General features: G+C 44.9%; 1 protein-coding gene across 1 annotated transcript in view; it reads left to right on the forward strand.

Annotated features, from left to right (window-relative positions):
* Window positions 1–13,482, forward strand: part of LOC140410780 (leucine-rich repeat-containing protein 75B-like) — a 394,334-nt gene that overhangs the window by 38,892 nt on the left and 341,960 nt on the right. The gene's annotated exons all lie outside the window — the stretch shown is intronic.

Consider the following 13,482-nt stretch of genomic DNA (forward strand, 5'->3'; position numbering starts at 1 on the left):
GCTGAGGAGTGGGGCAGCAATGGGGTGGGTGCTGGGGAGTGGGGCAGCGATGGGGTGTGCGCTGGGGGAGTGGGGCAGCGATGGGGTGGGTGCTGGGGAGTGGGGCAGCGATGGGGAGGGGATGTGCACTGGGGGAGGGTGCTGGGGAGTGGGGCACGATGGGGTGGGTGCTGGGGAGTGGGGCAGCGATGGGGAGGGGATGTGCGCTGGGGGATGGGGCAGCGATGGGGAGGGTGCTGGGGAGTGGGGCAGCGATGGGGTGGGTGCTGGGGAGTGGGGCAACGATGGGGTGGGTGCTGGGGAGTGGGGCAGCAATGGGGAGGGTGCGGGGGAGTGGGGCAGCGATTGAGAGAGTGCTGGGGAGTGGGGCAGCGATGGGGTGAGTGCTGGGGAGTGGGGCAACGATGCGGAGGGTGCGGTGGAGTGGGGCAGCGATGGGCTGGGTGCTGGGGAGTGGGGCAGCGATGGGCTGGGTGCGGGGAGTGGGGCAGCGATGGGGTGAGTGCTGGGGAGTGGGGCTGCGATGGGGAGAGTGCTGGGGAGTGGGGCAGCGATGGGGTGGGTTCAGAGTCGTAGGGCAGTGATGGGGAGGGAGATGGGCGCTGGGGGAGTGGGGCAGCGATGGGGTGGGTGCTGGGGAGTGGGGCATCGATGGGGTGGGTGCTGAGGAGTGGGGCAGCGATGGGGTGGGTGCTTGGGAGTGGGGCAGCGATGGGGAGCGTGCTGGGGAGTGGGGCAGCGATGGGGAGTGTGCTGGGGAGTGGGACAGCGCTGGGGAGGGTGCTGAGGAGTGGGGCAGTGATGGGGTGGGTGCTGGGGAGTGGGGCAGCGATGGGGTGTGCGCTGGGGAGTGGGGCTGCGATCGGGTGGTTGCTGATGAGTGGGGCAGCGATGGGGTGGGTGCTGAGGAGTGGGGCAGCAATGGGGTGAGTGCTGGGGAGTGGGGCAGCGATTGGGTGTGCGCTGGGGGAGTGGGGCAGCGATGGGGTGGGTGCTGGGGAGTGGGGCTGCGATGGGGTGTGCGCTGGGGGAGTGGGGCAGCGATGGGGTGGGTGCTGGGGAGTGGGGCTGCGATGGGGAGGGGATGTGCACTGGGGAGGGTGCTGGGGAGTGGGGCAGCGATGCGGTGGGTGCTGGGGAGTGGGGCAGCGATGGGATGGGTGCTGAGGAGTGGGGCAGCGATGGGGAGCATGCTGGGGAGTGGGGCAGCGATGGGGAGTGTGCTGGGGAGTGGGACAGCGCTGGGGAGGGTGCTGAGGAGTGGGGCAGTGATGGGGTGGGTGCTGGGGAGTGGGGCAGCGATGGGGTGTGCGCTGGGGGAGTGGGGCAGCGATAGGGTGGTTGCTGAGGAGTGGGGCAGCGATGGGGTGGGTGCTGAGGAGTGGGGCAGCAATGGGGTGGGTGCTGGGGAGTGGGGCAGCGATGGGGTGTGCGCTGGGGGAGTGGGGCAGCGATGGGGTGGGTGCTGGGGAGTGGGGCAGCGATGGGGAGGGGATGTGCACTGGGGGAGGGTGCTGGGGAGTGGGGCACGATGGGGTGGGTGCTGGGGAGTGGGGCAGCGATGGGGAGGGGATGTGCGCTGGGGGATGGGGCAGCGATGGGGAGGGTGCTGGGGAGTGGGGCAGCGATGGGGTGGGTGCTGGGGAGTGGGGCAACGATGGGGTGGGTGCTGGGGAGTGGGGCAGCGATTGGGAGGGGGTGTGCACTGGGGAGTGGGGCAGCAATGGGGTGGGTGCTGGGGATGGGGCAGCGATGGGGAGGGGGTGTGCGCTGGGGTTGCTGCACCTTCAGGATTGTCCGGGAGTCTCCAGAGATTGAACATGAAGCTGCAGGCCACTGCTGTGTGCAATCCTGGAAAAAGATCATCAGGGCATTAACAATATTGGGGTTCAGTGTAATTGTCTTTCAACATTTCTCTTCACCAGATATAAAAATATGGAATATTGGGGAAGAAAAGGCTGTGTGTCTGGTAGTCAAATATCATCAAATTTGCTCATGAGTCTTTTTTCATTTCCAATTTGTGTAGAAGGCAGTGCTTCACAAGGATAGATCTCCAGAAAATCCCTCCAGTCCAGAAAGAGGCATTTCAGCCCATTGAGTCTGCACCAACCCTCTGAAAAAACACCCACCCAGGGCAAATTCCCTGCCCTATCCCTGTCACCCCAGCTAACTTGCACATCTTTGGACTGTGGGAGGAAACCAGAGCACTCAGAGGAAACCCACAGGGAGAACGTGCAAACTCCACACAGTCACTCTTGGCTGGGGTTGAACCCGGTTCCTTGGCGCTGTGAGGCAGCAGTGCTCTACACTGTGCTACCGTGCTGTCCGTGTTGGCCGATGAATGGCTGGAGCGTGGGGGCAAGTCATGCGATGAAACCTTCAGGAATTCATTTACTCAACGTTAGCAACCCAACATTGGGCCATTAATTGTTTTGAGATGAATGTTTAATGGCCATTCACCTGAGATACAATATTAGAAAGGTCCAAAGCACAGCGAATCAGTAACAGCCCACAGGGCTGGGGAAAAGGGTGGGCCAGGCGGAACTGAAATCAGTATACCTGTGTGACCGAGAAACGTCATCACACCAGAAAACACAGAACAAATAGGAACTGGACATTTTGGGATTTATTGTGAAAGATCACTAAAATATATTTGTGTTCAATTCTGAAAATGTAATAATTCTGTGCCTGGGTTAATAGCCACATGGGACAGTTTGGTATTACTCTACAAAATGTAATAAAAACATTGAAAGATCAATGACTGTTTTCTCCATTCCTAAGACTAAGAGTTGACGCTGGGGCAGGATTCATAGACATCCACGACAGCAAAACTGGTGCCGCACCTGGACCGATTCAGCGACTGTTAAGGAGCTGGCACTGGCGCCATGTGGAATACAACTAATTCCAATAAGAAACGGTGCCTGATTCGCAATTGACACTCAGGAGGCTGACAAGCTGCAGCCCCATATACACACTTCACTCCCCACACACACCATCCCAGCCAACAAGATGGCACTGGTTGTGCTGGAGCACGTCCATACAGCCGATAGGTCGGCTGGGGGCGTGGCCTGGGGGGGGGTACCTATACAAGCCGTGGCACTAAGTTCACAGTAGTCAGTCCATGGCATGCGCAACTGCATGGCTACCTGGCAGGCTAGGCAATGATGCTCCATGCCTGTCCACCCTGACCCCACGGCCCACCTCCTGGCCAGCACCCACTACTGCCCCCGGCCCCGGCAGAAGCCCCCGGCCAGCAGCGCAACTGTCAGCAAACGATGGTGATGTTGGACGCTTTCCGTAACTCTCTCTCTCTCCCTCAGCAGCCAAAGCACCTGTTTCACGATTTTTAAAAGCAAAAGTGAACCTCGCCGTGGAGAATCTGGCCCGTTGGAGGCGGAGAATCGCAGAGGCGGGGACAATACTGAGTCGGGCCCGCTAACAATATGCAAATGGTGTTTACTGTCCGTGCATTTCGGAACGCAGTGTGGAGGTTACGGAGAATTGCGATTTGGCGTGAAATCAGTGCCCACCGCGATTTCGGCATCAAAACCGATACTCCGCCCACTCACATTTCCAGATTCCCGCGTCGGCCGACAGGGAATCTGGTCCCAGCACTCTATCTACCATTATCAATCCACTAATTGGTAAAGGGAATGAGTTGTGGAACGATGCAGGGATGCTGGCTGAACTGGCAACATGATGAAATCAAATGCAGAACCATCCGATACAGTATCTGAAAAGAAAAAGTGGAAGATTAATATTCATCAGAGTTGACAAAGAATATCACAATGCCTTATTGAACTGAATGTGAATGAAGCATAGGGCTGAGAAACTGTGAGGACGTATGTAATAACAGTGAGAATACAAATCATATAATAACAATGAGAATGCACATCATATAACAGTGAGAATGCACATCATATAACAGTGAGAATGCACATCATACAATAACACATCATATAATAGTGAGAACACATCATGCATCAATAGTGAGAACACATAATAACGAGCATACAAATCATAATAATAGTGAGAACACACATCATATAATAACATTTAGAACACATCATACAATAACCGAGAACACACATCATATAATAACAGTGAGAATACAAATCATATAACAGTGAGAACACACATCATAAAACAGTGAGAACACATAATAAAAGTGAGAACTCAGCATATAACAGTGAAAGTACAAACCATACAATAACAGTGAGAACACACATATAATAGTGAGAACACACATATAATAACAGTGCAAACCCATATAATAACAGTGAGAACACACATCATATAATAACAGTGAGAACAAATACAATAGTGAGAAAACATCATATAATAGTGAGAATACACATCATATAATAGCCGAGAGAGCACACATCACTTAATAGCAGTGAGAACACCCGTCACATAATAACATTGTGAACATATATAATAGTGAGAACTCATCATATAATAACAGTGGGAACGCACATCATATAATAACAGTGAGAACACACAGAATAACAGTGAGAACACATATCATACGATAACAGTGAGAACGCATCATATATTAACAGTGTGAACACATCATGTAATAACAGTGAGAATACAAATCATACACTAGTGAGAACACACATCATACAATAACAGAGAACTAATCAATTAACAACAGTGAGAACACGTCATGTAATAACAGTGAGCATACAAATCATCATAACAGTGAGAACACAGAATAACAATGGGGGGACACATAATATAATAACAGAAGGCAAATCATATAACAGAACGCACATCACATAATAACAGCGAGAACGCACATCATATAATAAAAGGAAGAACACATCATATAATAACAGAGAGAACACATCATATAATAATAGTGAGAACACACATCATATAACAGTGAGAACATAATAGTGAGAACGCATCATATAATAACAGTGAGAACACACGTCGTATAATAACACTGAGAACGCACAGATAACAGTGAGCAAACACATCATAAAGTAACAGTGCGAACACATCATATAATAACAGCGAGAACATCATATAATAACAGTCAGAACACATCATATAATAACAGTCAGAACACAGCATCTAACAGTGATCATATCATAATAACATGAGAATACAAATCATATAATAGTGAGAACGCACATGATATAGTGAGAACACATCATATAATAACTGAGAATACAAATCATATAACGTGAGAACACATCATATAATAACAGTGAGAACACATCATATAATAGTAAGAACACACATCATGTAATAACAGTGACATCATATAACAGTGAGAACACATCATATAATAACAGTGCTAACAGATCATAAAATAACAGTGAACACATATCATATAATAACAGTGAGAATACACATCATATAATAACAGGGAGAACACATCGTATAATAACATGAGAACAAACATCATATAATAACAGTCAGAACACATCATATAATAACAGTCAGAACACAGCATCTAACAGTGATCATATCATAATAACATGAGAATACAAATCATATAATAGTGAGAATGCACATGATATAGTGAGAACACATCATATAATAACTGAGAATACAAATCATATAACGTGAGAACACATCATATAATAACAGTGAGAACACATCATATAATAGTAAGAACACACATCATGTAATAACAGTGACATCATATAACAGTGAGAACACATCATATAATAACAGTGCTAACAGATCATAAAATAACAGTGAACACATATCATATAATAACAGTGAGAATACACATCATATAATAACAGGGAGAACACATCGTATAATAACATGAGAACAAACATATAACATCAGTGAGTACACATATTGTAATAACAGTGAGAACACACATCATATATCAGTGAGAACACGTCATATAATAACAGCACGGTAACATAGTGATTAGCATGATTGCTTCACAGCTCCAATTTCCCAGGTTCGATTCCCCACTGGGTCGCTGTCTGTGTGGAGTCTGCACGTTCTCCCCATGTGTGCGTGGGTTTCCTCCGGGTGCTCCGGTTTCCTCCCACAGTCCAAAGATATGCAGGTTGGGTGGATTGGCCATGCTAAAATTTCCCTTAGTGTTGGGTGGGGTTACTGGGTTACAGGGATGGGGTGGGAGTGTGGGCTTGGGTGGGGTGCTCTTTCCAAGAGCCGGTGCCAACTCGATGAGCCGAATGGCTTCATTCTGCACTATAAATTCTATGATATCTATGATATAATAACAGTGAGAAAGCACACCATATAACAGTGAGAACACATATCATATAATAACAGTCAGAACACATCATATAATAACAGTGACAACATATATATAACAATGGGAACACATCTTAAAATAGTGAGAACACACACCATATAATAATAATGAGAACACATCATATAATAACAGGGAGAACACACATGAATAATAACAGCGAGAACACACATCATGTAATAAAAGTGAGAATTCACATCATACATCAGTGGGTAGCATGGTGGTTAGCACAATTGCTTCACAGCTCGAGGGTCCCAGGTTCGATTCCGGCTTGGGTCACTGTCTGTGCGGAGTCTGCACGTCCTCCCCGTGCCTGCCTGGGTTTCCTCCGGGTGCTCCGGTTTGCTCCCACAGTCCAAAGATGTGCAGGTTAGGTGGATTGGCCATGATAAATTGCCCCTAGTGTCCAAAATTGCCCTTAGTGTTGGGCGGGGTTGCTGAATTATGGGGATAGGGTGGAGGTGTGGACCTTGGGTAGGGTGCTCTTTCCAAGAGCTGGTGCAGACTCGATGGGCCGAATGGCCTCCTTCTGCACTGTAAATTCTATGATAATCTATGATAACATTGAGAACACAAATCGTATAATAGTGAGAACACGCATCACATAATAACAGTGAGAACAAATCATATAATAACAGTGAGAACACACATCATATAATAAGTGAGGACACACATCATATAACAGTGAACACACATCAGAAACAGTGAGAACACAACATATAACAGTGTGTATACACATCATATAAGTGAGAACACATCATATATTAACAGTGAAAACACATCATATAATAACAGTGAGAACACATCATGTAATAGTGAGAACACGTATCATATAATAACAGTGAGAACGCACGTCATATAATTACAGTGATAACACCCATCATTAAATAACAGTGAGAACGCACATCAAATAACAGAGAATGCACATCATATAATAGTGAGACCACACATCACATAATAACAGTGAACGCACATCATATAATAAGTGTGAGCACACATCATATAATAACTGATAACCCACATCATATGCTAACAGTGAGACCACAAATCATATAATCGTGAGAACACTCATCACGTAATAACAGTGAGAACACACATCATATAATTACACTGATAACACCCATCATTAAATAACAGTGAGAATGCACATCATATAATAATAGTGAGAGCTCATCATATAATAAAAGTGAGAACACACATCAAATAACAGAGAATGCACATCATATAATAGTGAGAACACATTATATAATACCAGTGAGAACACACATCATATAATAACAGTGAACACACATCATATAACAGTGAGAACACACATCATATAACAGTGCGTATACACACCATATAATAAGTGAGAATGCACATCATATAATAGCAGCGAGAACACATTATATAATCACAATGAGAACACAAATCATATGATAACAGTGAGAACACATCATATAATAACAGTGAGAATGCACATCATATAATAACAGTGAGAACGCACATCATATAACAGTGAGAACACACATCATAAAAACAGTGAGAACACACATCATATATCAGTGAGAACACACAGCATACAACAACAGTGAGAACACACATCATATAATAGTGAGAATACAAATCATATAATAACAGTGAGGTCGCACATCATATAATAACAGTGAGTACGCACATCATATAACAGTGAGAACAGACATCATGTAATAACAGTGATAACACACATCATAAAATAACTGTGAGAGCACATCATATAATAACTGTGAACACATCATATAATAACGTGAGAACCCACATCACATAACAACAGTGAGAACACATATAAATGTGAGAACACACATCATATATCAGTGAGAACACATTGTATAATAATCTGAGAATTCAAATCATATAACAGTGAGAACGCACATCATATAATAACAGTGAGAACACACAGAATAACAGTGAGAACACATATCATACGATAACAGTGAGAACGCATCATATAATAACAGTGTGAACACATCATGTAATAACAGTGAGAATACAAATCATATACTAGTGAGAACACACATCATACAATAACAGAGAACTAATCAATTAACAACAGTGAGAACACGTCATGTAATAACAGTGAGCGTACAAATCATCATAACAGTGAGAACACAGAATAACAATGGGGGGACACATAATATAATAACAGAAGGCAAATCATATAACAGAACGCACATCACATAATAACAGCGAGAACGCACATCATATAATAAAAGGAAGAACACATCATATAATAACAGAGAGAACACATCATATAATAATAGTGAGAACACACATCATATAACAGTGAGAACATAATAGTGAGAACGCATCATATAATAACAGTGAGAACACACGTCATATAACAATGAGAACGCACAGATAACAGTGAGCAAACACATCATAAAGTAACAGTGCGAACACATCATATAATAACAGCGAGAACAAACATCATATAATAACAGTGAGAACACATCATATAATAACAGTCAGAACACAGCATCTAACAGTGATCATATCATAATAACATGAGAATACAAATCATATAATAGTGAGAACGCACATGATATAATAGTGAGAACACATCATATAATAACTGAGAATACAAATCATATAACGTGAGAACACATCATATAATAACAGTGAGAACACATCATATAATAGTAAGAACACACATCATGTAATAACAGTGACATCATATAACAGTGCTAACAGATCGTAAAATAACAGTGAACACATATATAATAACAGTGAAAACACATCATATAATAACAGTGAGAACACATCATGTAATAGTGAGAACACGTATCATATAATAACAGTGAGAATGCACGTCATATAATTACAGTGATAACACCCATCATTAAATAACAGTGAGAACGCACATCATATAACAGAGAATGCACATCATATAATAGTGAGAGTTCATCATATAATAGTGAGACCACACATCACATAATAACAGTGAACGCACATCATATAATAAGTGAGAGCACACATCATATAATAACTGATAACCCACATCATATGATAACAGTGAGACCACAAATCGTGTAATCGTGAGAACACTCATCACGTAATAACAGTGAGAACACACATCATATAATTACACTAATAACACCCATCATTAAATAACAGTGAGAATGCACATCATATAATAATAGTGAGAGCTCATCATATAATAAAAGTGAGAACACACATCAAATAACAGAGAATGCACATCATATAATAGTGAGAACACATTATATAATACCAGTGAGAACACATTATATAATCACAATGAGAACACAAATCATATGATAACAGTGAGAACACATCATATAATAACAGTGAGAATGCACATCATATAATAACAGTGAGAACGCACATCATATAACAGTGAGAACACACATCATAAAAACAGTGAGAACACACATCATATATCAGTGAGAACACACAGCATACAACAACAGTGAGAACACACATCATATAATAGTGAGAATACAAATCATATAATAACAGTGAGGTCGCACATCATATAATAACAGTGAGTACGCACATCATATAACAGTGAGAACAGACATCATGTAATAACAGTGATAACACACATCATAAAATAACTGTGAGAGCACATCATATAATAACTGTGAACACATCATATAATAACGTGAGAACCCACATCATATAACAGTGAGAACACATATAACAGTGAGAACACACATCATATATCAGTGAGAACACATTGTATAATAATGTGAGAATACAAATCATATAACAGTGAGACCGCACATCATATAATTACAGTGAGAGCACACATCATATAATAACTGATAAAACACTTCATATAAATACAGTGATAACACACATCCTAACATCGTGAGTATACACATATAATAACATTGAGAACACACATCATATAATAGTGAGAACACACATCACATAACAGTGGGAACACACATCATGTAATAAATGTGAACATCATATAATAACAGTGAGAACGTATCATATAATAATGAGAACTCATCATATAATAACAGTGACAATACAAATCATATAATAACAGGGAGAACACACATCATATAATAGTGAGAACACACATCACATAACAACAGTGAGAATACCCATCACATAATAACAGTGCGAACATATATAATAATGGTGAGAACTCATCATATAATAATAGTGAGAACACATGATATAATACCAGTGAGAACACACATCATATAATAACAGTGAGAACGACTTCCGATGGCGGTGAAGGAGTAAGTCACACATTTGGTGGTTCCTGCTTGGGTCGGACTTTTGGACCTTTCCCCCCGGCTTTTTACCGGACTTGATTTGGAAAATCGATGACAGAGGTAATTTTGGACTGGATTCCCACATCGGTGCATGGAGAGGCGGACTAGAAGTGCTCGCAAAGGCAGAAACAGATGGACAAAGAAGGGGTGAAGCTGCGGTGGGAGAAAGCATGGCGGAGGACCGGACCTCTGGCTTGTCGACCCAGCGTTCAATGGAGCAGCTGATGCAAGTTATCCAGGAGGGTTTTGCCAAACAGAAGCAGGACTGCTTGGACCCGATTAAAGAGTCAATTGCATGGCTGGAGCTTAGATTGGATGCACAAGATCGGACGATCCAGAAAGTAGAGAAGGCGCTGGCTGACCAGGAGGAACATCAAACCACAGTGGAGCTGGAGGTGGGGATGCTGAGAGACCAGCAGAAAAGGCTCCTGGAGAAGGTGGAGGACCTAGAGAATAGGTCCCGCTGGCAGAACTTGAGAATCGTTGGGCTCCCGGAGGGGTCCGAAGGGGCGGACGCTGGGGCATACCTAGCGGGCATGTTTGAGAAGTTGCTGGGGGAGGGGACATTCTCCCAACCTTTAGAGGTGGACGGGCCTCACAGAACGCTCGCGAGGAAGCCGTGAATGGGAGACCTACCCCCCCCCCCCCCCCCCCACCGAGGGCAATGATGGTGAGATTCCACATGTACTTGGACAAGGAGTGTATTTTACGGTGGGCCAAGCAAACATGGAGCTGTAAATAGGAGAACAGTATCCTGCGGATCTATCAGGATCGGAGTGCGGCTTCATGAAAGGGCACCAGCTTGGGGGCACTGATAACGGCGCCTCTGCCATTCCCGCCGGCATGGTACTCCACCAGCCCCGTGGTGGTGGCGGCCCTGAGAGTCTGGGGGCAATGGAGAAGAAATGTGGGAGCAGAGGGAGCATCGGTCTGGTCTCCAATCTGTAATAATCACCTGTTTGCCCCGGGAAGGGTGGATGGGGGGTTTCGTAGATGGCAGAGAGCAGGGATTGAGAGGATGGGGATGTTTATAGAGGGGAGCTTTCCTAGTCTGAGGGTGCTGGAGGACAAATCTGGATTGGCGAGGGGAAGCGAGTTTAGGTACCTGCAGGTGCGGGACTTCCTATGTAGGCAGGTTTCAATCTTCCCACTCCTACCACCAAGGGGGATACAGGGCAGGGTAGTTTCCAGAGTGTGGGTGGGAGAAGGGAAGGTCTCCGACATCTACAGGGAACTCATGGGGTCAGAGGGGACACAGACGGAGGAGCTGAAGCGCAAGTGGGAAGAGGAGTTGGGCGGTGAAATAGAGGATGGTCTCTGGGCGGACGCGCTGAGTAGAGTCAACGCGTCCACAACATGTGCCAGGCTCAGCCTGATACAGTTTAAGGTTGTTCACCGGGCTCACATGACAGTGGCCCGGATGAGCAGGTTCTTTGGTGTAGAAGACACGTGTGCAAAATGTGCGGGAGGACCAGCGAACCATGTCCACATGGTCTGGGCATGTCCGAAGCTTAGGGGATTTTGGCAGGGGTTTGCGGGCGTCATGTCCACAGTGTTGAAAACAAGGATGGCACTGAGTCCAGAGGTGACGGTTTTCAGGGTGTCGGAAGATCCGGGAATCCAGGAGGAGAAAGAGACGGACGTTCTGGTCTTTGTTTCCCTGGTAGCCCGGAGGTGGATATTGTTAGCTTGGAGGGACTCAAAGCCCCCGAAATCGGAGACCTGGCTATCTGACATGGCTAGCTTTCTCTGTTTGAAGAAAATCAAGTTCGCCTTGAGAGGGTCAATGTTAGGGATCGCCCGGAGGTGGCAACCGTTCGTTGACTGCTTTGCAGAAAATCTATCGTCAGCAGAAGGGGGGGGGGGGCGGTGGTTAGCTTAGTTTGGTGTAGGGGATTGATAAAGGTGGGGCCTATAAGGGTGTAAGACGGCTTTTGCACAAGGTATATAAATTCATGTACATTGTTTATTTTGTTGTTGTTGTAAAACCAAAAATACCTCAATAAAAAGTTTATTAAAAAAAAAGTGAGAACACATCATATAATCATAGTGAGAACTCATCATATAATAACAGTGAGAACACAAATCATGTAATAACAGTGAGAACTCACATCATATAATAACAGCGAGAACACACATCATGTAATAACATAAGACCATAAGACATAGGAGCGGAAGTAAGGCCATTCGGCCCATCAAGTCCACTCCACCATTCAATCATGGCTGATTTCAACTCCATTTACCCGCTCTCTCTCCATAGCCCTTAATTCCTCGAGAAATCAAGAATTTATCAACTTCTGTCTTAAAGACACTCAACGTCCCGGCCTCCACCGCCCTCTGGCAATGAATTCCACAGACCCACCACTCTCTGGCTGAAGAAATTTCTCCTCATCTCTGTTCTAAAGTGACTCCCTTTTATTCTAAGGATGTGCCCCCGGGTCCTAGTCTCCCCTGCTAATGGAAACAACTTCCCTACGTCCACCCTATCTAAGCCATTCATTATCTTGTTAGTTTCTATAAGATCTCCCCTCAACCTCCTAAACTCCAATGAATATAATCCCAGGATCCTCAGACGTTCATCGTATGTTAGGCCTACCATTCCTGGGATCATCCATGTGATTCTCCGCTGGACCCGCTCCAGTGCCAGTATGTCCTTCCTGAGGTGTGGGGCCCAAAATTGCTCATAGTATTCTAAATGGGGCCTAACTAATGCTTTATGAAGCTTCAGAAGTACACCCCTGCTTTTATATTCCAAGCCTCTTGAGATAAATGACAACATTGCATTTGCTTTCTTAATTACGGACTCAACCTGCAAGTTTACCTTTAGAGAATCCTGGACTAGGACTCCCAAGTCCCTTTGCACTTCAGCATTATGAATTTTTTCACCGTTTAGAAAATAGTCCATGCCTCTATTCTTTTTTCCAAAGTGCAAGACCTCGCACTTGCCCACGTTGAATT

This window comes from Scyliorhinus torazame, chromosome 1, assembly GCF_047496885.1.
Source record: "Scyliorhinus torazame isolate Kashiwa2021f chromosome 1, sScyTor2.1, whole genome shotgun sequence".
NCBI lineage: Eukaryota > Metazoa > Chordata > Chondrichthyes > Carcharhiniformes > Scyliorhinidae > Scyliorhinus > Scyliorhinus torazame.